General features: G+C 44.5%; 1 protein-coding gene across 1 annotated transcript in view; it reads left to right on the top strand.

The window, feature by feature from the left end:
- TENM2 (teneurin transmembrane protein 2) overlaps nucleotides 1–25163 on the top strand; it is a 3459878-nt gene that overhangs the window by 3235491 nt on the left and 199224 nt on the right.

The following is a 25163-nucleotide window of genomic DNA, read 5'->3' as shown; positions in this document are numbered from 1 at the left end:
TTTTTCCGTGGCTTCCCTGTTCTTCCCTGTACTCAGTTCCTTGAGAGCTTGGCAAACTGTAGAAGTGAAATTGCTCCTGGTGTTGGGAATGAAAATTGGATTGTAGTACAGATTTCATTGTTTTTCTTCTCATCCCTCCTTTAATTTTTCCTGGTAGAGATCTCATTATATATACCACCTGGGATAAATTAACCCTCATCTAGCTTGGTGTTCTTTTCCAATAAGAACTGTATATCCTAAGGAAAGCCAAGCAGTGTTTTCCCGCCTCATTTGCTTTCAAATCCAGCAAGTATGTAAAGAAGTACATTAGGAAAATACACCAGTGGAGGGAAAAACAGCCTTAACCACTCATTATATCCAGTCGAAGCTGACTTTTTTAAATGTGTTGGAAAGGTATTCATCCGGAAAATTCAATTGTAAGAATTTAAAGCTTTAAAGCCATTGGCAAATGCAAAGCAGTTAGGCCACCAGTTCTTTGTCTTTGGTTCACAGCAGACATGGCTAATTGATGACTGCACTTTTTTCCTCCCTAAAGTTGGTGCACTGTAACCTCCAAGAGAACCCTCAAGGCAGCCACCACCAATTGACCAGTGTTGACTCTCGAGATGAAATTTATTTGCAGTCCCATCTTTACAGCCTGAAACGATCAATATAAGGGACTAGGAGGACTATTGCTTTTTTAAGCAGAAAGGACTGTGTAGCTTTTTATTACCAGACACAGCCCATGCTTGAGGGACCAATATGTAAAGTGGTAATCAATCAGTCCTCCATCCATCCATCCAGAGGAATATTTATTGGTCTAGGCACTGATTATCCAGAGATGTGTTAACACACCTCCTGACCAAGCAGAACTCCTGCTACAAAAGTCACATCTCCTCTTCAAAGAGATTCCCATCAAGAGAAAGAGAGGGATTCAGTTAAGAGGAGTCCCAGAGGTGGTTCTGTAACTTCTGCAGGCAGCAGGGTGCTGGTCTGGAAAGTTATGCGAATTGTTAGGTGGTCTCCCTGACCTTCAGGTTCCGCTGTTTCTATTGGAGTATGATGAAAGATTGACAGCAGTGAAACCTGCTTATTGGCATTATTTGAGTAAGTAGGAACATGCCTCTGGGCATAGCTGAGCATGACTTTCTGTCCTTCGGACGCTAGGAGCTTTGCTGGGAAGAAACGTTCCTTTTTGACCCTGTTCCAAAGCACCGTTATGCCTCTTGGCCCTGAGCATCCGAATCACAGCAAAGCCAACAATCATGGCAAGTCCAGCAAGTAGCTCTCTGAAGCTGAGTGATAGTGGCAGCAGGCAGAAAGATACTCTACCCAGTCTCCCTGCTTTTCAGACAGTCAGGACTCAAACCCTCAATGACAGTGCCTTTCCTTCTTTTGTGGCTGTACCGCACTGTCCATCTCCTGCCAAGCTGGTGATTGTTCTAGTGATCGTCTTCTCAAAATAGCTCCACTCCGGGACAGCCCCCTCACATTTCACCGAAAGGGGAATGAATAGGCATGGACTGAGGTGCACCTTGGGCTGCAGTCCAGCTGCCAGTCCAGGAATTTAGTGTGTTGTCAGAGGGTCAGGTAGGCAAGACACCATGCAGATGCTTAGAAATGCATACAACAGGTACAAAACAGGGGCGCTTCCTAAAAAAAGAAAGAGAGGGGGAAACGACTCCCTACACATTCACACGTTTGTCCGCTGTCATTACGGGCATTCATGTCCATTTGATGAGCTACATTTCCTGGAGGAGATGGTGCTTAGCTCCTCACAGGGGTAGATGACTAAGTCTGTCTGAAACCATTATAGAATTTCTCATTCCTATTGGCATATCCTATCAAGGAACATAAGTTCTATGGGGATTGGCAGACTGGCCAAGGTGACTCATTTGAGCTAAAAGGAGAGAAGGAGAAAGAAGTGGCAGGGAGGGGAGGGATATGAAATTCTGTTGGCCGCGTTGCATGAAATGGCTATGCTTAAATTTTATTGAGTATCATTTTTGACCATGTGCCTACAAGGTTTAGTATCCCTCTCCAAGGATATTAAATACAGAGGCGAATCCTTTGTTACCTGTTTAAATTTCCCCAGGATCAGAGTCTGTCCCAGTAGCCTTGTTGAAAGTGGCTTACTATAGAGGTACAGAGGCAGTGTGGCATAGGGATAAAGTCCTGGAATTAGAGAGGATGGGTGCCCTGTGACATATTAACCAGGTGGCCTTGGACATGTGCCTTAGCCTCGCTTTCCTTGTCTACCTTTCCTTGATCACATTACCACCACAACAGAGGTGGTGCTGTGTCCAGCGCTGCAGGGCAATGGGAGATCCTGAAAGAGGGATGGTGTGGCATAACAAAACACACAAGACTCTTTTACACCTAGAAAGTGGGGGACCAGGGGGCACTCTGTTCCGCAGAACAAAGGCGCCTAGGCTTTAGCCCTCATGACTTTTGTTGGGGAAGTAGGTAGGTTAATGAGCAAAATCAGGTGTAGGTAATGATAGATCTATCTCTTAGTGGTTGTACTTTTGCACGTGCGCCAAATTTGTTTACTGCAAAGTTCAGCAGTTTCAGTGGTCTCCAACAAGGTAGGATGGGAAAACTCTTTGCAAACAGAAGCAACAATATAAAGCTATGGTGTGTGAATGTTTTGTTGTACTTAGAAATCCTGCATGGCCTTAGCAAATACTGTCTATCCGTAAGCAATTAGGTAAATATAGGTTTTTAAAGTGAAATTAATTTTCTAGTTTTATTTTCTTATCAAAGGACAAATTTTTTTTCATTACAGAAAGGTTTTTTTGTTTGTTTGTTTGTTTGTTTGTTTTTGGTTTGTAGGGCCTCACCTGAGGCACATGGAGGTTCCCAGGCTAGGGGTCAAATCGGAGCTACAGCTGCCGTCCTACACCACAGCCACAGCAACGCGGGATCTGAGCCATGTCTGAGACCTACACCACAGCTCACAGCAATGCTGGATCCTTAACCCTCTGATCGAGGCCAGGGATCAGACCTGCAAGTTCATGGTTCCTAGTCATATTCATTTCCTCTGCGCCACGACAGAAACTCCCCCTTTACAGAAAATTGTTAAAAGTGCAGAAAAGCAAAAAGAAGTAGAAACACCCATAATTGGAAGCAGTCACCTTTTGCTAAATATTTATATAGTGTTTTTGCTATAATGAAACATATCAGTTGCAGTTGAAAATAAACCAATGAACCACAACAACCTCAGCATTTGAGTGGCTTAAAAGAACAGGGGCTGTTTCTTGTTTACTCTCTGTGTCAGTGGTTCTCAACCAGGGGCAATTCGGCCCCCACCCTGAATACATTTAAATATTTTGGGTTGTTCCCCTGGGAAAGAGGTTGCCACTGGCAGGTGGTAACAGAGGAGGTACTACTAAACATACACAGAAGGACCTCCTCCTCAAAGGAGAATTATCCATCCCAAATGGCAAAAGTGCTGAGGTTAGAAAACCCTACTTCACATGTACATTTCAAGTAACATTGGACTTGCTCACTGTCAGCCTCATTCCAGGGCACAGACCTATGGAACCTCGTGTCGGGCACTGTTGGGAACATAGCAAGAGCCCCATCATGAAGGAAAGAGAAGATGGTGAACCATGCCCCAATCCCCAGAGACTTTGCTTGAAAGTGTCAAATATCATTTAAGCCTTTCTCATATGGACCAAAGCAAGTCACATCCTAACTTGTGGAGCAGGAAGAACAGTCCTGTGATGGGACAGCAGATAGACCAATGAAAGACCCTCATGACTTACAGTAAAATGTTAGGATCCTGGCTAGTCTTTGAGCACATCCTTAATTCTTTTCCTGAAAGTAACCCTTAAGAACTTCATACAAATTGCTGAGTTGTCCTTCTGTAAGTTGACACCAGTTATCCTCCCAACATTGCTACCCCCCAGCAACAGTGTATAAGTGCCCATTTTATTTACTTGAACTCTTGTATGAACCGGTATTATCACTGTTTAATCCTTGTCTGTTTGAATGGGAGATGTTCTATCATCTTTTATATGCAGCATTTTGTACTCAATATCACTTCTTATTAGATAAATGCAAATCAAAACTACCATGAGGTACCACTTCACACCAGTCAGAATAGCCATCATTAACAAGTCTACAAATAGCAAGTGCTGGAGAGGGTGTGGAGAAAGGGGAGCCCTCCTACGCTGTTGGTGGGAATGTAAATTGGTACAACCACTGTGGAAAACAGTACAGAGATTCCTCAGAAAACTAAAAATAGAATTACCATATTATCCAATCCCACTCATGGGCATATATCCAGATAAAACTGTAATTCAAAAAGATATATGCAGGAGTTCCCGTCATGGCTCAGTGGAAATGAATCCAACTAGTATCCATGAAGATGCGAGTTCAATCCCTGGCCTCACTTGGTGGGTCAGGGATCTGGCGTTGCCATGAACTGTGGTATAGGCTGAAGATGCAGCTCGGATCCAGTATTGCTGTGACTGTGGCATAGGCCAGCAGCTGTGGTGTGGGCTGGCAGCAGTAGCTCTGATTCGACGCCTAACTTGGGAACTTCTGTATGCCATGGGTATGGCCTTAAAAAGCAAAACAAAACAAAACATACATGCACCTACATGTCATAGCAGCACTATTCACAGTAGCCACGACATGCACACAACCTAAATGTCCATCAATAGCTGAATGGATTAAGAAGATGTGGTACATATATACAATGAAATACTACTCGGCCATAAAAAAGAATGAAATAATGCTATTTGCAGCAACATGGATGGACCTAGAGATTCTCATACTAAGTGAAGTGAGAAAGAAAAGACAGATACCATATGATATCACTTATATGTGGAATCTAAAATATGAAACACATGAACCTATCTACAGAACAGAAACAGACTCATAGGCAGAGAGAACAGACTTGTGGTTGCCAAGGGGAAGTGGAGACTGATTGGGATGGACTGGGAATTTGGGATTAGTAGATGCAAGCTATTACATTTAGAATGGATAAGCAATGAAGTCCTACTGTATAGCACAAGGAACTCATCCAGTCTCTTGGGATAGACCATATGGAAGATAATATAAGAAAGGGAATGTATATTATTCCCTTTGCTGGGATCATTGATGGTCCACCTCACGTGCTTTACCCATTCCCAACATTGCATTGGGTTACTTTGCTGTACAGCAGAAATTGGCACAATGTTGTAAATGAACTGTAATAAAAAAATTTAAAAATAAATACAGCATTTTAATACCTTGCATTGAATTTTTTAAGACCTAGGGAGAAAAGAGAGAGAGAGTCCATCTAAGCCATTCTCACCCTATCAACTCAAATTCGAGACTGGTATGTGTAAGGAAGCCTAGTCCATCTTGCCAAGTATTTGAAATTCTACAAACTGTGTCAGGTTTGCTTGACCCCAGTTCTAGAAAGAAAACAGATGAGACTTAAAAAATCATCATTATCTGACCTGGCTTCAGTGCTAGGGATCAAAGGAAATCTCCAAAGCTGTTGATACAAATGAGAATGTTGGGTGGTTAAGGCAGTGAGCAAGTTTGCTTGACAGTTCATCACTGATTGGTACTGATATGTCAAGCCAAGTAAAATCCTGTGTGAGCACAAGTCAATAATTGGCAAATTAGGTACATGATTAACCCGAGACAACACGATGCGGTTAGCGCTGGGGAGCCCTGCCAGCACTTCACCTTCTCAACAGTCCTGTTTAGCAAATATTAAAAATGCCTGTTTTATCGCTCAGTCTGATGGAGCCATGAGTCTGGTCACTTCCAGAGGCAACTTGCAAGTGGGGGGTGGGTTTACAGCTCCAGCGAGTTGACTAGAGGGAGGTAGGAGGGATTAAATGACACTAAGATAGAAGCAGATGCTCTCCACCCACGTGCTTTACCCTGAGAGGTGACTATGGGATGGGAAGCACAACTATCCACTCATTAAATACACTGAACAACAGAAGGGAGATATTTAAGAGACCACTAATAGCCCCATGATCAGACCAAATAAATGCAAATATGGCAGATCAGCCAAATGAGGATCAAGATCACATGATCTAAGCAAACATTCCTATTTGTCCTCATCAGCAGAATGACCCTGCATGACATTTTTTAAAACCAAATTTATGGATGGCAATGAGTGATGTTCATGTTTGCCAGCTCAGGTTATTGCTTTCTAGTTCAGAGCCTTATTTGAAAATACAGAGAAATGGATTAAGAAGCTGTGGTACATATATGCAATGGAATACTACTCAGCCATAAAAAGGACAAAATAATGCCATTTGCAGCAACATGGATGCAAATAGAGATTCTTATACTAAGTGAAGTCAGTCGGAAAGAGAAATAAAATACCATATGATAGCACTTATATGTAGAACCTAAAATATTTGCACAAGTGAACCTATCTGCAAAACAGAAACAGACTCACAGCCATAGAAAACAGACTTGTGTTTGCCAAGGAGGAGAGTAGAGGGAGTGGGATGTATGGGGAGTTTGGGGTTGATAGATGTGGACTTTGACATTTAGAATGGATAAGCAATGAGGTCCCATTCTATAGCATAGGAAACTATGTCCATTCTTTTGGGTTAGAACTTGATGGAAGAAAACATGGGGGAGGGGAGAAGAATGCATATATCTATGTATGACTGGGTCACTTTTCTGTACACCAGAAATTGAAAGAACATTGAAAGTCAACTATACTCTAATAAAAAAAAAATTTTAAGAGGAGAAGCCCCCTCTCTCCTTGGCCCCTTCTCTCTTGTTCAAGCAAGTCAACTGCACGCCATTTCCATTAGACATGGAACTAACTGGATCCCTGGGACACCTACCTGTTCTGAGCACCCTGGTTCTGTCATTGTGCTCCATCCAGTGCCTATTACCCAAACAAAGAGGCTGTCTTTGGACCCCACTCCTCCTGTGGAGCTGTGTTTTGGTATTTTAATGGGGCGGGAATACCTGATTTTGACAGACAGCTTGCTTAGCCCATCAGGTAGCATTTTACTTTCATTTTGAAGGGAGGAATATTTTAGAAGGCATGGTTTTCAGACCCACCCTTCCCAAAAGAACTTGAGCCATGGAGAAAGATTTTGTGAAGTCAAGAGAACTTTGGTTTCTTATAGATTGCACTGAAAGTGCTTTTGTAAAGGTCTTTCTCTGGAGATTCCTTGTGATTATCCAGTGGCTTCCTAACAGGAATGGAAACTGCCATTAAAATCAGTGGGTACCCTCCTGAGCAGCCAGGTAGCAAGAGAGATCTTAGGAGATACTTGAATTTTACAAAGGACCTGGTATTGAGGTGGTTGCGTGGGGAGAGCACATTGAATGTTTTTCAAGAAGGGCAATAATTGAGTACCTAGAACTCAGGGAGAAAGATAGAAACAGACAAAGCAGGGCAGCATCAAATCACATATTTTGACTGAGCAGAGTCTCAGAGGTGCTGCATCTCAAGAGTTTGCAGATTTTCTAGGCAAAGACCTTCATCTTCAAGTGAAGTCTTGTGTAAAACCCCATATATTAGACAGATCAACATGACAGTTTTATTAGCATAGGCATGACTTATAATTCAAATCCATATTTACTATTTAACGTTTTATTCTCTGTATACATGTTTATTATATGTGTGTGTATCTGTACACATATGTATGTCCCCATGTGTAGCTATTTATGTACCTAGAGACAGAGACACAGAGAAACTCATGATGTTGGTCACCTCTAGGAACAGGTAAGGTAACAGGACTAAGAATTAGGTTTAATAAGGACTTGTTTAGGAGTTCCCTGGTGGCTCAGTGGCGTAACAGTCTGGCATTGTCACTGCTGTGGCTTGGGTCACAGCTGTGGCTCAGGTTTGATCCCTGACCTGGGAACTTCCACATGCCATAGGCATGCCCCCCCCCCAAAAAAAAAAAAAAAAGCACTTGTTTCAAATTTTAAAAAAAGTATTTGTTTTTATCCACAATAAAACATTAAGGGTAAGGCAAGCCACTCCCCATCTCCAGTGTACAAGCAGGCAGTACACAAAAAGACTGAAAATATACATGACACAATGTTAACATTTATTCATTTAAATGGTTGCAATATGGGTAATTTGTCACCATATTCTTTATACTTTTCTTAATTTTAGTAATCTTTCTCTCTTTAAGAAAAGTGAGTCTGTGACAAGTTTGAGTCTATTTTGAGTAAAACAAGCATTAAGAGGTTATAGATGATGACTCCAATCTTATATCACTCTCAGGATTCAATTTATTTATGTACTTTTTTTGTTTGCAGTTTTGAGAAAAATCACAATGAATATGTAATAGTTGCAAAGAGCAACTGTATTTTCTTTAATCATTTCCCTTACAGGTGCTGGCTAGTCTTCAATTAAACTGATCCACAAGCTCGAAAGAGGAGTGATAGGAAATAATCATTTCAAGGTTAAATTGCTTAAATAGCTAACTATTCACATCCCTTGCCTTAGATACAGAAATAGATAGGTTGTATCCCAAACTTAAAATAAGCTGTGAAACTGTCTTTAAAAAAAAAAAAAAAAAGCACCATTCTGGAACATGCTACATGTTCTTTTTTTATTGAAGTATAGTTGCTGTATAATAATTAAGTTACAAGCATACAGTACAGTGATTCACAGATTTTAAAGGTTACATTCCTTTTATAGTTATAGTAAAGTATTGGCTATATTCCCCATGGTATACAATATATCTTAGTAGCTTATTTTATACTTAATAGTTTATACCTCTTACTTCCCTATTTCTATATTGCCCCACCCCCCTTCCCTCTCCCCACTGGTAACCAGTAGTTTGTTCTCTATGTCTGTGAATCTGCTTCTTTTTTGTTTTATTCACTAGGTTGTGTGAATAAATGATACCACATGTAAATGATATCATACAGTATTCATCTTTGTCTTCGCTTAGCATTACACCCTCCAAGTCCATCCATGGTGCTGCAGATGGCAAAATTTCATTTTTTTTTTGAAGGATGTTTGATGTACAATATTATGTTGGTTTCAGGTGTAAAGCAAGGTAAAACACACACACTCATATAGATATTCTTTTTCAGATTATTTTCCCTTATAGATTATGACAAAATATTGATTATAGTTCCCTGTTCTATGTAGTAGGTCCTTGTGGTTATCTCTTTTATATGCAGTAATGTGTATCTATATCTATCGATCGATAGATAGATAGATAGATCGATCTTAAAATCCTAATTTATCCCTTCCCCTGCCTTTCCCACTTGGTAACCATAAATTTTTTGTCCGTCTTTGGGTCTCTTTCCACTTTGCGTAAATTGATTTGTATCATTTTAATACTTTTTTAGATTCCACATGTAAGCAATATCATGTGATACTTGTCTTTGTCTGTCTTACTTCGCTCATTATGATAATCTCTAGGTCCATTCCTGTTGCTGCCAATGGTATTATTTCATTCTTTTTATGGCTTAGTAATATTCCATTTTGTATATATACACCACATCTTCTTTATCCATTCATCTATTGATGGACACCTTAGTTGCTTCCATATCTTTTGCAGTTGTCAATACTGCTGCTCTGAACGTTGGGATGCAGCTACATGTTCATTTGAAATTGCACCCCTGGTTTAGCATCCTGACACAATTTGTACCTCTGCTGTGCCTGGCATTTGGTTGAACAGGACCCACCAGTGCAGTTGCTTATGCTACTTTATCTGAACAGGCACACATCAGATGAATTCAAAGAAAGCCCAGTGAGTGCAGATCTTTAAGCTTCTTAATAAGTGATGGAGTAAGAGAAGTTCAACTCTATATTCATTGATATTAGAAAAAGCTTTATTTCAAGACCATCATAAAAGTTAATGGCTTTTAATATGTTAGTTGAAGCCCCTCTCAGTAAGGATACAAAAGTTGGGAAGTAAAAGCTGTTACAAGACAAAAATAACCATCAATCATCTGATCTCTTACGAAAATGTTCTTGACTCAGAGCTCCCTCCTCATTTAATACTAGTTATCATAATAATACTCAACATTATTTGAGGGCTACACTGTACCAAGGACCATTTCATATGAATCATTTTATCCTCATAACAGCTCTGTAAGGTAGGCACTATTAGGAGCAGCCCCATTTTGCACATGAAAGAACTGAGCCAGAGTTAGAGTCACAAAGCTGTATGCACTGGACACAGCAGGCAGGTACCTCTTTTTTCTACTCTCTGTGGGCAGTCATTTCCAGGAGCATCTGCACTACAGTGTACACATGATGGTTGACAGAGTAAAAATACAACTAAAGCCCAAGACAAGAGTTTCACTAAGTCCATGCAAGTGATGCTAAAGATCTGTTTCTGAGTGCTGGGGAGAAGGGGGAGTGTGGGCAGATGCAGATCTGGCCGAGGTAGCACAGCTCAATGCTGTGGCAGAGGGAAGAGACAGGGAAAGTGACAAGATCAGCACTTCCAAGAGGGTGGTTATAATAATGTAAAGAGAGGTCCTGGAAAATATGATGAAGACATCCAACATGTTTACAGAAATGTCCCTTTTGATTGTGTTGGGCCAATCAAGCTGCAGTGATGCTGCGTTGTTCTCAAGTTATTTCATCAATTCTAAAATGCACATAGTGTTCATCTTTTGACAACTCTGAAAACAGGATGCATTTTGTAATCAATGAAGCAGAGAGCCTGAAATATTTGGTGTCACATGTCTGTGCACATATGAGAGCTTAATGTTCACTCTAGCCATTAGAGTTAGTTGCGAATATAACCTGACTATTCCTAAATATGAGCTAAAACATACTGTCATAATTAGTTTTATTTTTCATGGTCAACACCTGATCATTTGTTTTCCCATTTGTTAAGGGCATCCATGTTAAGTGGCCTTTTATGCATTCCAAATACCTCAGATAACCAGATCCTATTGTATATGTCAAGTCAGTGTGGGTATTTAAATATAATTTTAAAAATATATAAATACCAAAATAAAGTTTAAATAAGCATTCTGTGGAATACCTATGCAGCTGTTCCAGATGAGTATGGACATAAGGATGTGGACAGTCCTGAGTGACTGATCTTGAACTTCAAGCTCCAGTATTTCCAAGCTGTATGACCTTGGGCAAGTCCCTCAGCCCTCCATGCCTTGGTTACTTCATCTGTCAGATGGAGAAAATAATATTACAGTTCATAGCATTGTTGTGAGATGTAAATGAGATCATCTTTATAAAGCACTTAGAACTGTGGTGACACACAAAAAAAATGGCATGAACTACTATCATGCTTTTCAAAGCATCCGTACAGCAAACCCCACCAGCCCCCAGATAAACTAAATAAATGTCAGTCGTTTTATTAAAAGATACATTTTATTTGTGGTTTTCTCATTATAAAAGCAATATATGATGATGATAGGCAAAACAAAAAAATTTAACATTTTTAGTATCTTTTCTGTTCACATATAGTACTCATTTTTACAAATATAAGATCATACATACCACACATAGCGTTTTACCCTGATTCTTTGCATAATGATAGGTAGGGAGCATCTTTCTAAATCTGAATATTCTTCCAGAAGCTCATTTTAAATGCCTCAAAAATAGTTCCTTCTATAGATTAAAATTTTTTAATCAAGCTCCCTTTTTAAATATTACAGTCATTCTACAGTAAACATCCTTGCCAGAATATGTTCACTTAGTCTTTAATAATTTTATTATTATGAATCCTTTTATTTTAAAGTTTTATTAAAGTATAGTTGATTTACAAGGTTGAGATCATTTCTGCTGAACAACAAAATGAGCCAGTTATATATGTACACATTCTCTTTCAGATTCTTTTCCCACATAAATGATCACAAAATATGGGTAGAGGTCCCCATGCTATACAGCAGGTCCCCGTTAACCAATCATTGCATATACCTCAGTGTGCATATGCCAGTCCCAAACCCCCAGTCTATCCTTCCCCACCCCCACCTGTCCCCTTGGCTTATGATGAATTCTTAAGAGGGAATTGCTAGCATAAAGGAGTTATAATGGATCCAACTTTTTTCCGAGATTTTTATTTTTTCTATTATAGTTGATTTACAATGTTCTGTCAATTTCTGCTGTACAGTAAAGTGTTACAACTTTTGTAACAGTAGCAATAGCTGTAAGAGGAGCTGACATTGACCAAATGCTTACTATAAGCTCAGCTGGACTCACAGTGACCCTCAGGGGTAGGACATTTTACTGTCCCCATCTTAGGGCTTAGAGACTCGGAGAGCTGAAGTAACTTCACAAGGTCACAGCACTGCCTGCTGAAAGGTCCAGGCCCAGCCTTGAGCAGAGCTGCTGTGCCCATGATTCTGGTCCTCTGTAGTGCTCGGGAAGTCATTTGGTACCTGGACACGTTCCCAGTTTACTCCCTCTCCTCACTGATATATTTGATTTATTTTCACAAGCAGACCACATAAGACCCTCCTATTGATCCTGGGAGGACAAGGAGCCAAATGTGACATTTTTGATAAACCACTGGCTAAGGACAATTAGATGGGAATGTGCAGTAAATAAGAAGTCACATCAGCAAGGCACTGAGAAGTAAAACCTCCATTCTTCTGACGTGGTGGTAGCACTCTGGCCCAACCTGGAAGAGCCTTAAGATGTGTCTCAGTTTCAAGGAACTTGACCCCTACACTGCGACTTCCTTGGTCTTCAGAGCAGTACCTTCCACCTTTCTCCTGGGTTGGCTCAAAACGGCACCATGATGAGGGCATAACCTTATGGGAAGATGAGATGTGAAATCAATCCATCCATACACTCAGCAGATATTCACTGAACGTCTTTTCTGAGGATGCAGATGAAAGGCACTGAAAAAGATGGGGACCTGACAAGTTAAGGAGCAATGGCAGAGTCCTGTTGGGAGGGCTGTGAGATAAGTACCGTGGGAAAGATGAGAACTGATGTTCCGGGGATTCCAGAATCAACGAGGCTCTGGGTTTGAATCTTATCTCGGCTCTGTGCTAGCTGGAGGTTTGTGGACTTTCTAGATGCAGTTTCACCATCCGTAAAATGAGGGCTCTCCTTCCTTAGGTTGTGGTGAGAATAAATGAGATAATGCATAGGAAATAGTAAGCACCCCATGGAGATCAATCAATCAAGTGGATTGGTCTACAACCTTTACAGCTCTCTCACAGGTAACCTAGCAACCAGGGGTCTTTACAGGGAGAATGGCAGGTCCTCTGGCAGAAATCAGTGCTGGTATTCAAACTGAGTTGTCCCTGGTTCTCCTTAAGACTCTAATCCGGATTGCAAAGATCAGGGTCTTCCAACCTGCTCAAGTGATTCCTATCTCATCTCGATCCCTTTATCAGTATATGAGGTGGCAGGGGCTCAAGGTGCCTCTCCTGGGACCCAGGGCACAGCACACCCAGCCGTGTCCAGCCCAAGCCCAGCTCTCCACGCTCTGGCAGAGGGGTAGACGGCGTGCATCCTACGCAGGCTTCTCTTGTACCTTCTTTCAAGTCACTGTCATGCGTCATTTATGGAGTTTGTTCCTGTCCCTTATATTTTAAACTAATTAAATGTTAGCTATTATTATTCCTAAAAAGTCGAGTACAGGGGTTTTGAAGAACAGAAAAACAGGCCACCGATTCTAACCTGTGCAAGATTTTAGGGCAGCTTCCTAAAGGAAATGCTACTCGAATTGACTTTTTTTTTTTCCTGTTTTTAAAAATGTTATTGATGTGTATTTGATTTATGGTGCTGTGGTAATTTCTGCTGTACAGCAAAGTGAATCCATTATACATATACACATATCCATCCTTTATCAGATTCTTTTCCTATATAGATGATCATAGACTATTGAGTAGAGTTCCCTGTGCTGCACAGCAGCTCCCAGTTGGCCAGTCATTCCCTATACCACAGTGTGCACATGCCAGTCTCAAACCCCCAGTCCATCCCCGCCCACCACCGCACCTGTCCCCTTTGGTAACCATAAGCTTGTTTTCCAAGTCTGTGGTCTGTCTCTGTTTTGTAAATGAGTTTATTTGTATCTTTTTTTTTTTTTTTTTTTTTTTAGTTTCCACCTGTAAGTCGTATCATGTGATATTCATCTCTCTCTGACTGGCTTCACTTATTTATGAGAGCGGAACTGACTCTCAGAAGGCAGGTTAGCCAGGTAAAGAGAGAGGAGAGAGGGGAAGGCGATCCCAAGCCCAGAGCAGTGAAGCTCTCCCTCGGTGTGTGGGCTGCCTCGAAGCTGCACAAAACGACCGACCTCTTCTTTGAAACGGTTTTTCTTTCACTGTCAGTCACCCACGAGGACATGGCTTTTCCTTTCAGAACCGGTTCTTACAAGGCCAGGAGTGAGCAAGGCGCATGGCCCCTCTGGAGGTTTAGTGGCTGTGACCCTGGGTGGAGTTGTCACAGATTTACATTCGTGTACACAGCCCCAGCTAGGAATCCATGTTAAATCAAAGGAAAAATGCTCAGACAGCACAAAGCTATGAATTACCCTTGTAACTGGGAACACACGCTTTTAAGTCCTGAGGGGAAGTCTTGAAAATAGGAGGTCAGGACTTCTGGTTTTCACGTGTTACTCCTGAATCTCAAAATTTTGTGTGAGCGAGTTCCCGTTGTGGCTCAGCAGTAACGAGCCCAACTAGTATCCATGAGCATGTGGGTTTGATCCCTGTCCTCGATCAGTGGGTTAAGGATGCGGTGTGGCCATGAGCTGTTGTGTAGGTTGCAGATGAGACTCGGGATCTGGCGTGGCTGTGGCTGTGGGTGTAGACCGACAGCTATAGCTCTGATTTGACCCTTGGCCTGGGAACTTCCATATGCCACACACACAGCCTAAAAAGCAAGGAGAAGGAAAAAAAAATTGTGTGAGAGGGTTAACAGTCTCCCGAGGTGACCCTGTCTTCAGATAAATACATCATTCTGCCAGAGGCAGCTGACCCCTTAGACTCCAGCAACATTTATTGAGTGCCTATGATGTGCTGTGTGTCAGGGGGTTGTGGCAGTGGACAGGAAAGATCTGGCCCACATGTGGCCAGAGGGCACTGTCATTAAGCCTTCTAACAATCCCCTGGAAGGGCCACCTACCAGGAAAGGCACTGTCCCTGCCTTGCCCTGGTCTGGCCTTGTGGCTTATGCTTTATCCCTGTTTCTCGTGGGACTCCCTCTCTGAAACACCCCTGAGAAGGTGGGAAGCTGGGATCTCACCGCAGTAGTCATGAGGATGCTAACTTATTCTTTGCAGTAACAACTGATCCTTTCCCATTCATTTTTCATCCCCCCTACATCACCCCCATCCCATTCCAGACATTCAAACCAGAACTCCTTTGGAACATGAAAAACCACACTTTTAGGCTGAGTAAGGAGGCTGGGAGAAGGGGGAGAGGGGTTGGCAGAACCCATAATCTGCATATCTTCAACCAGCAAACCCCCAAAGACCCTACCAAGCCCAGAGGCCGTCGTAGGAACCAGACACGTGGTAAACACCCGTGGTGAGAAGCACTCTGCTTCTTACAAAAGACGTGTGGTCTCATCTTCTATAACCCTTCCTCAGAGCGTTCATCTCTGCCAACTTTCCATTGGCCTCCCATTGCCCTGAAGGGAAAGTCTGAAGCTGTTCTAGAAGGCCAGCTCTCTGAGGGCAGACTCTTGGGCACCCTGCTGTGTCTCCGGCAGTGACAGCAGTGCTGGTCCACAGTGGGTCCACCCTCCCGTGGCCTGCCGCTCCCCTCTACAGACCACTGACCAGCAGTCTCTCCCTCACTGCCCTGGCCCACCTGCCATCCCCTAGTCCCACCAGGCTCCCTCTGCCTCATAGCTTTTGCACACGCCATTCCCTCTTTCCGGAATGTTCCTTCCTGACCTTGGTCAGGCCTCTCTCCAAACTCCATACCTTCTGTGAGCCCTTTCCTGACAGGGGATCTAAAACTGGATATCCCTTTATACTCTATCCCCGTACTCTGCTTTCTTTGGCTTAACTTAATTTAGCTATAATTTACCAGCCAGCCGAGGCATACATTTTGTGTCTACAGTTTGATTCCTCCAATGGGAGAACCGTATCTGTCTGAAGGCTCATCATCACAGTCACGATAGTGCCTGTCACCACCCCTCAGAGGTCCCCTGGGCCCCCTGCCGGCCTCATCCCAGTCCCCCTCCCACCCCTACCCCCTCACCTCGAGGCTCCACTTTCTGTCACTAGGAAGACTTGTCTTTCCTAGGGTTTCACAGACAGGCCATCCTGTGCTCCGGGTGTCTGGCCTCTCACTCAGCATGTCAGTGAAATTATGGTGACATTTTAATTTCTATTGTAATGTGGTTGTATGTATCCGCGGCTCATTCCTCGTACTATGAGCGGACTCTGGTTGTACAGATATGCTGTCATCAGCTTGTCCATTCCCTTGTGGATGGGCATTTGGGTTGTCTTTGGTTTGCTCTGTTTTATTCACAGCCCTCATGCTTCCCTGAGGGTCTACTCCCTCGTGGCCACGTCAGTTACTGGAGGGCAGGACCTTTGTCCATATGAGTCACTGCTGTTCCCCAGGGCCAGAGCAGGGCCAGGCACAGAGTAGGCGCTCTATGTTTGTTAATTGACAAATAGGTATACATTCATCCCCTTGTCATACGAGCCCCAAGTAAGACCCAGGCTTGCCATCTGTGCCTCAGATCTTTCTTTCCTATGACCCAATCTAGAGGCCTTTAGGCTTTTCCAGGAAAGCCAGAGGTTGGCTGGGGCTCCCTGCTTGGTGCTAAGTGTGTCTGCACCCTGTCTTCCAGCCCACAGTTTCTGAGTCCCGGTGGCTTGTCCCTCCTGTATCTTTTGACCGCCCCTCTCCTGCCCTGTGATGTCCAGCGACGGTGCCTGCACTCTCTGGACTGGTTGCCACGGGAAATTTGGTCACATCCAGCCTTCTAACCTTCCCTTAGTTGTTTCTCTTTATGTTTTGGATTTGGATTGGGGAGGGAGTCACAGGAGGGGCCCACGTTGTGGCCCTGGTGGTTCCTGACATCTTGCCACTCTCTCCTCCCCTCTCTTGACCTCTCTCTAGCTTCCTCCCTGTTTCCAGTAACAACAACAACACCAAAGCCGTCCTTTGTCTCTTCCAGAAAAGCCCCACCTGCACACAAGTTCTTGGGTTTCTTGCTTTCTGCTCTCAGCAGTTTGTTAAAGATATTTTTCCCCCAATGCGATTAGTAAAATTGCTCTAGCTCATGACAGATGGGCTTGGTTACCCTGAATCCCAGCCCCCCAGTCTTTGTCTTACCAACACAGCCTCACGAGAAGGAAGAGATGCTTCAGCCAAAGACGTGGAAAGCAAGTTGAATCCTGAGTGAAATTCTATTTACAGTCCTACAGACCACTTTAGGAGCCCCGTTCTGTCATCAGCATAGATTCTCCTTCCCAGGGACAGGAGAATAACACTTTGATCTCCCCACAGTGGGCACAGCTGACCCAATGCCAGGTTCTGGCTGCCTGCTCAGCCTGGCATACTGAGTGGCCTGGGATGCGGATTCAGGACTGCTCACTTAATAATTCAAGCAAGTTATGTCACCTCGCTGGCCTCAGTGTCCTCATATGGAAAGTGGGAAAAATTATTTGTATTCAGTAGGGCTATTATAAGCATTAAATGAGATAGTACATGCCAATCACTTAGAGAAGTACCCAGCCACGTTAAATGTTACCCCTCATACCATCTGAGAAGTTAGCAAACAAATATCAGGAGAATTGCATAGGCCTTACTACAATTTCCTAAGAATTTGTCCAAAAGAGGTTATGTCCTTTGGGCCATCACATCACCAACTCCACTGGGCTGGTGGTGCACATGTCTCTCTGGGTACTATGTCCTTTGGGCCTGAAAGTTTTCATTCCTTCAGTCAAGATCTTTGCTGAGTACCTGCTATGCACCAGGCACTGCTCTAGGCACTAGGGATACTGTGTGAGGGTAAAACAGAGACTCTTTTTCTTTCCTGGACTCAAAGCTGGTTAACATTTATTTGTCTGTTTATTTTATCAAGGCGAAGTTGATTTACAATATTATATAAGTTTCAGGTGTACAACATGTGAAGTGATTCACAGTTTTTAAAGGTTATGTTGCATTTATGGATATTATAATGCCTTCCAGTCTTAAGAAAGTTGAGTCCAAGAGTAGTGAGAAGACCTCTAAATTAGTACATAAATCACAAGGTTTTTTCAAAGAGTGATGAGTTTTTGCTCAGGACAGAAAAGGAGAAGGCATAGCAGTGTTTTATAATGGGTAGTTAGGAATGCCCTTTCAAGGTCGTGATGTTAGGCAGGCGTGAAGGACAGGAAGTAGGCAGCTGTAAGATCAGGAGGGGGAGCAGGTGGGGCAGAGGGAAGAGCTCATGCAAAGGCCCTGAGGCTGGCATGACCCTGGCATGTTCCAGGAACAGAGAAAGAGCAGCCTGTCTGGACTACAGGGAGAGATAAGTCTGGAGTTGGGCAAGAGGAGATATGGGCCAGGTACGACCAGCACCCATCAAAGCCATCCAGACCTTTCTTGGCATCATTTTTCATCTTTTCCGGTAGGACATCTCCCTGTCCTCAGGTACCCACCCCCATGCCTGCTGGATTCTGCCTTCCTCCCATTTCTCTGCTCAACTGGCATCTTTAGGAAACTTATAAACCAGGCCAACCACCAGGTATGCTGGCAGATCCAGCCAGGTTCGTGGAAAACTTCAGGTGACCTCCCACAGTTAAGACTCATGCACATTCAAGTTCAAGTCCTTGCTTGGCCACCAACCACAGTCAACAGCCCTGGGTATGTTACTTAACCTCTCCAGCAGCCTTTGTTCTCTCCTGAGAAATGGGATAAGGATGAAATGAAATAACACATATCAGCTTTCGATATTATGCCTGGCATATAGCAAGTGCCTAGAGAAACAAATAAGTATTTATTATTTGTGACGATTACACGTTCCACTGCTGCAAGAGGTTGTATGATGTAAGAATCAGGAATTGCACCTGCGGGAGTTCCCGTCATGGCACAGTGGTTAACAATCCGACTAGGAACCATGATGTTGAGGGCTCGATCCCTGGCCTTGCTCAGTGGGTTAAGGATCTGGCGTTGCCGTGAGCTGTGGTGTAGGTCACAGATGAAGCTCGGCTCCTGCATTGCTGTGGCTCTGGCGTAGGCCGGTGGCTATAGCTCCAATTAGACCCCTAGCCTGGGAACCTCCATATGCTGTGGGAGCGGCTCAAGAAAAGGCAAAAAGACAAAAAAAAAAAGCACTTGCACCCATGCAGAAGTCATCTCCACACCCCTGTCCACTCTTACCTTAAGGAACAGTCTTTGAGCAGTTTGATCCTCACTTGTGGAGCCCAGCTCTATGATTGTTACAGTCCACAAATGCAGGTGCTGTTTCCTGCCCGGAAGCTCAGGGGCTCATTCTCACAGCTGGTGGACACATGGCCTCGTAGTGCCCACACAGGGCCGGTCAGCGTCTAGTGAAGGGACTTGGACACTGCAAGTGGAAACTGAAAAAGACCAGTGGGGCCACGTGGAGGGAAGGCAGCCCCCAGAGCACAGCCCACCGCTCACATCCTTACTTCCTGGAGTGCTCAACCCTTTGAAGTAGAGAAAAAAGGTTGTGCAGAGCTTTCATGAAGAATCAGCCACACACACTTTGCCACGGGCCTGGCTGAGGCAGAAAGAGATGGGCAGGCCCCCAGGAGTGACCCCACCTCTGGCAGCCATCACTGGCTGCCACCAGAGATTCCGCGGTTGTGTGGCTCCAAGTGGCCCATACTCACACACACTGCTCCCCTGCAATCCTGTCAACTGCCAAGCACACCCTGCCATCTGAGGCAGAATCAACATCAGATATCCAGAGGCTGGGACGCAGCCAGCGCAGAGCCGGGGGCGGCAGGCCCTCCGTGGGAAATGCCAGCACTCACTGCTTCTCCCGTCCACATGGGCCCTCAGCAAGCAGACAGTCCAAATAACAATAAAGTTATCCCCCCACCTTTTCCCAGGTTCTGGACCCAGTAATAACATCTTCCTGAAGGGCAATGAGTCTGTCGTTAACCTTGCCCTCTTTGGCAGGTGTGCATTGGCGTGGTTTCCAGAAGCAGCTCTCAGCTGCATGCTCCTTGCCTGCGGACACTTTCCCTTCTGGGAAAGTGACAGGTCCCGCTCAACGGCACAGCCCCCTCTGTTCTCTCCTCCAGCTCCTCTGGAAACCCGCTCAGTTATCTTAATTACCATTCTTCCTCTGTCTCTGCCAAGAAATGGGAGAGACTGATAATTGGATCCATCCAATATTTGCTGTGGTTTGTTTCTTTGTCTCTGGAGTACTCGTCAAAGTTGCATTTTCATGGTACTTTGGGGTATGACTGATGACTCAAAGGCACAGCCCTCACACTGCATGCCAACATGGGTTGTTCTTTAAAAGCCAAGGTAAAAAGAAGGGTGGTGGCGGGAGAGGATGTTTGTTTGAGGTTACTGCATGGTCACCCTTTGCGTGGCCATATTGCCAGGTCTAGAAAGACGGGCTGCCTTAGGAGACAGACTTGCTCCTGCAGGCACACATATTCCCTGGTCGGGACTGGGTCACGTGCCTCCTAATCCTCTTCCTGGGCTTCTGCAGATCTCTTAGAAAAAACGTGCTATGAAGAAACCTTCTTAGTCAACTGAGCACAGCACGGTCCCCTGAGCAGCCCTGTATCCAGGATGGATCGAGATGGGGTCCTGGCACTGAGGAAACAGATGTCCCTGGTCCTAAGCCTGAGTTATCAGTCCCCAGTGCTGGGGCCTGAGAAAGCAACTCTGGCCAGAGCCTAAGTTTTTGGAAGATGGCCTCCTTCTCATGTTAGCCAGGCTGCCAAGCAGGCTGGCCAGACCGCTGTCTAGGATTCCTAGAGAGCAGAGGCTTTCTAGAACCAGATGGCCTCCACGCAAAGCAGCTTCTTCCTGCACTCCTGCTCTCCCTGCCCTGGAAAGCAGTCTCTGCATTTGGCTGGCCTGATCCACCTGGTATTTCAAGCCTCCAACCCTCCTGAAGTGAGAGCAGCCATGGATGAAGCTACGTGATGCTGCTTGTAATACGTTAACCTATGAGGAGGGTGACTGCAGGGTCCAAACCAGAGTACTTTCAAGAGCGAAAGGAGGAACAGGAGGTGTAAACTAGGACACCCCTCAGCAAACCGGCATAAATAAATGCCCTACACGTAATAGGCGGACTTTGAACCAACAAAAGATGTTGCCTTTCCTTCCCGAGTGACTCTCTACCACTGCCCCCCAGAAATCGAAAATATACTGGAACTTAACAGTCTTGGGGTGGGAACCAGAGAGGAAGTGAAGCATGAGATCAAGAAATCTCGAAGGCTATGCTGAAATAACAAATAAGCCTCAACAGTTCAGTGGCTTGATTTTTTATTTTTTTTCCTGTGTGCACCATTGTGTTTCAGCTTCTGTACACTGTAGCACGCTCACCACCAAAAGTTTCATTTCCAGAGTTCCCATGGTGGCGCGGGGGGTTAGGGACCTGAGGATGTCTCCGTGAGGATTTGGGTTCGATCCCTGGCCTTGCTCACTGGGTTAAGGATCCAGCATTGCTGCGAGCAGTGGCATAGATCACAGATGCAGCTCGGATCTGGCATGGCCGTGGCTGTGGCTGTGGCTTAAGCTGGCAGCTGCAGTTCACCCTCTAGCCTGGGAACTTCCATATGCTGCAGGTGCTGCCATGAAAAGAAAAGAAAAAAGGAAGTTTGGCTTCCATCTGTCACCCTACAGTTGACCCCCTTTACTCATTTTGTCCTTCTCTCCCCGCCAATCCCGTTTCCCCTCTGGTAACCACTACTCTCTTCTCTGTGTCAGGGGCCTAATTTAGCGTTTCTTGCTTGCTCATGTCAGCCTTTCAGGCTTCTCTCCACACGCTAATCTAGGACCAAGGCTATTCCTATCCTGCAGCTCCATCATCTGGGGCTCCAAGTGTTCTCTGGTTCTCTCCAGAGGCAGGTAGGTGAGGAGAGAGAGCAAGTAGGGGATGGCACCGAACGTTGCCTGGCAGGCTCTAGAAGTGAAGTGCACCCCACAGCTCGTGGCCCCTTGACGGGACACCATCACTTGTTCCCACACAAGGGCAAGGAAGCTGGAAAGGGGCACGACTCGATATGGACCATGACCAGCCATCTCTACTGCAGTGACTACTAAGAAACAGTGGCAAAGGAGAAGGGAAGGAAGACAAGACAGGAGTTGCCTTTGTGGCTCAGCAGTTAATGAACCAGGCTAGGATCCATGAGGATGCGGGTTCGATTCCCGGCCTTGCTCAGTGAGTTAAGGATCTGGCATTGCCATGAGCTGTGATGTAGGTCACAGATGTGGCTTGGATCTGTGGCTGTGGTGTAGGCCGGCAGCTGTAGCTTCCACTTGACCCCTAGCATGGGAACTTTCATATGCCACAGGTGCAGCCCTACAAAGCCAAAAAAAAAAAAAAAAAAAAAAAAGAGAGAGAGAGAGAGAGAAGACAAGAGAATGAGCAAAAAAAGTCCAGAGGAAGAAAGCATGCATTGAACATTATCCCACTGAGAACTGGAAAGGTGAAGTCGTAGTGGCCACCTAAAGTCAGCTCTCAAACCTTGATGATGTGTGTGAATGTGCAGATACCTTGGGCCATAGCGTCCCATCGTATGCGCATCCTGCTAGATGGTACATGGCTGAGGCTTGCTGCCTGTAATTCTGCCCCTCCCTCTCCTGGTCAAGAAAACACGTGACAAGAGAGGGCACGTGATTATTTTGGGGAACAAAAGCTTGAGAACATTCTGGCTTAGTTTCCTTTCAGTGGAACTCACAGATTCTGTATTTTATGCATTTGATATTTAACACATTTTTTGGTCTTTTTTTTTTTTTTTTTTTTTTTTTAGAGCTGCACCCACAGCATATGGAAGTTCCCAGGCTAGGAGCCACAGCTGCAGGCCTACACCACAGCCACAGCAACACCAGATCCAAGCCCCATCTGAGATCTACACCACAGCCCACAGCAACACTGGATCCTTAACCCACTGAGCAAGGCCAGGGATCGAACCCATGTCCTCATGGATACTGGTCAGATTTGTTACCACTGAGCCACAATAGGAACTCCACAAATATTTATTGATCAAACTCTGCTCAAAATGAATTAGATAGAACAGTGGATTATAATCACGATAGCAGATATTTTTAAGGCATGCTTACCATATACAAAAGTATGTACTATTCTAAGCCCTTGGCAGGGTTGTGGTTTGACTCATTTAATCCTTATAGCAGGGTTTTGATGTATTATGATTCTGCCTTGATATCTTTATTATGCCCATTTTAAAGATAAGGAGACTGTGGCCCAGAGAAGTGAAATAGTTTTTGCAAGTGTCACCGCAAGTAAGCGGCAGGGCTCGGATATTAATCTAGGCAGCCTAGCTCTAAAGTCATCACACTTAATCCCTCCACCATGCAGGCGAAATCCCTGCCCTCCTGGAGTTGCTGTTCTGAGTAGAATGATAATGAACATAAAAACAAGTTAGATCATTTTAGAGGGTGAGAAGTGCTTTGAAGAAAACAAAGTACAATGAAGAGATGCAGAATTGGGACACATCAGACCCTGTTTCCCATCCCACGCATGTGTCCCAGGGCCCCTGGCTCTTCCTTAAGTGAAAAGTACCCTCCATGCTTCCGTGGAGAGACTCTGAGGAACCAGCCAAGAGACATGTCCCCTCTCTCCTATGACAAATGCCTTTTCCACTGGTCCGGAGCCATTTCTGTGCCCCTGGGCTGGTCAGCCAGTTCAGCAAGACATGACTGATGCCCAAATTAATCGTGAGCAATGGCCCCCCATAGGTAATCCCCTTCCCCCAACTTTCCCTCATGGGGGTAATAACCTGGACCCCAGATGAAGTATATCCTTCTCACGTGGGCACCAGGGAAGTTACACTCATTTCTCTGGCTGACAGCAATTTGTAGATGGGGGTCTGGGTAGCTGGACTTTGATGAGGTTGCTAAGGAACAGATGCTTTGGTTACCAAGGTCCCTGAAAGCAGCATCAGTTTGTCATATCACTTCAAATCGTTTATTTTATCCCATAAAGACGGCTGTGACCAATGAGCTCTGGGGTAGAGGGAAGCTAAATACCAACATTTGTTTCCTGAAAGATTGTGGAAATTTCCGCTTCCTATGCAATGACCCTTTCCAGCCCCCTCTATGTGAAAACTAGAACCACGTGCTTCTCCTCTGCGATCCTTACAATTTGCAAGTAAGTGACTCACAGTTACGAGGTACTTAATAAAATGATTATTAGCTTCCTAGGTGCTGCCCTAAGCATTATCTCATGTCATCCTTCTAACATCCCTGAAAGGTGCATGCTATTATTCCCTAGTATGCAAACCAGGAAGAGGATAAAAGATTTGCCTAACTTCAAACGGTAGCAAATGGCAGAGTCAGAATTCAAACCCAGGTCTGTCTGACAGCAAAGCCTTTGTACCTAAGATTATAGACTCTTTTGTTTTTCAATGATCACCTTTTAGATGGGAAAAACTGACAATTCTGCTGATGGGGAAGTCACATTAGTAGATTCCTGGAGTTTTATTCTGTGGAGTTCATGAAAGGGGTTACGGTTGATGTCAGTAACCTATAAAAACCTTTTTATGGTGGGGAAGGTGGTGAAAGAGAGCTTAATCCCACAGTGATGTTTTTTATCTGCTGAAGACCTACACTTCGAACGTTCTCTGGAAGTCTCAGTGCCAATGACTTTCCTGTGCAATGATTTAGAAAAGAGTTCACAAGATCAGTCCACGTCTACCGGGGTCTTATTGATTTTCTTGTCGACAAATAAGACATGAGGGCGCCCTCTTTGCCTTTGCCTTCATCCTCTCTGTCCAGCCCATGGTTAAGCCCTTTCTGCTCCTCCCTAGAAATGTTACTGCAAAGTTGTTTCCTTTTCCATCAGCGTCCAAATCAAGATCCCGGCACCTCACGCTTGGGTTTCTGCAGTTGCGTCCTAACTGGTCTTCCTGCTTCTTTTCATTCCGTCCTCTAGAGCATCTCTTTGAGGCTTCCTGCAGATGAATGCCTCAAAACATTCCTCCCATTGTGGCAGTCCCTGCTCAGGGATCTTCTATGGCTCCCACTTGCCACATGATTCCACCATTGCCTAGGAAAGGCTCCCTTGGATCACACTTGCTCTCCCATTCCCCACCCCATTCCCGATAGCCTTTACCCACCACTCTGTCTCCCACCGATTGCTTCTGGTTCTGAGCCTGGTTTCC

This window comes from Sus scrofa, chromosome 16, assembly GCF_000003025.6.
Source record: "Sus scrofa isolate TJ Tabasco breed Duroc chromosome 16, Sscrofa11.1, whole genome shotgun sequence".
Taxonomy (NCBI): Eukaryota; Metazoa; Chordata; class Mammalia; order Artiodactyla; family Suidae; genus Sus; species Sus scrofa.
This window is presented reverse-complemented; position numbering and strand designations above follow the sequence as displayed.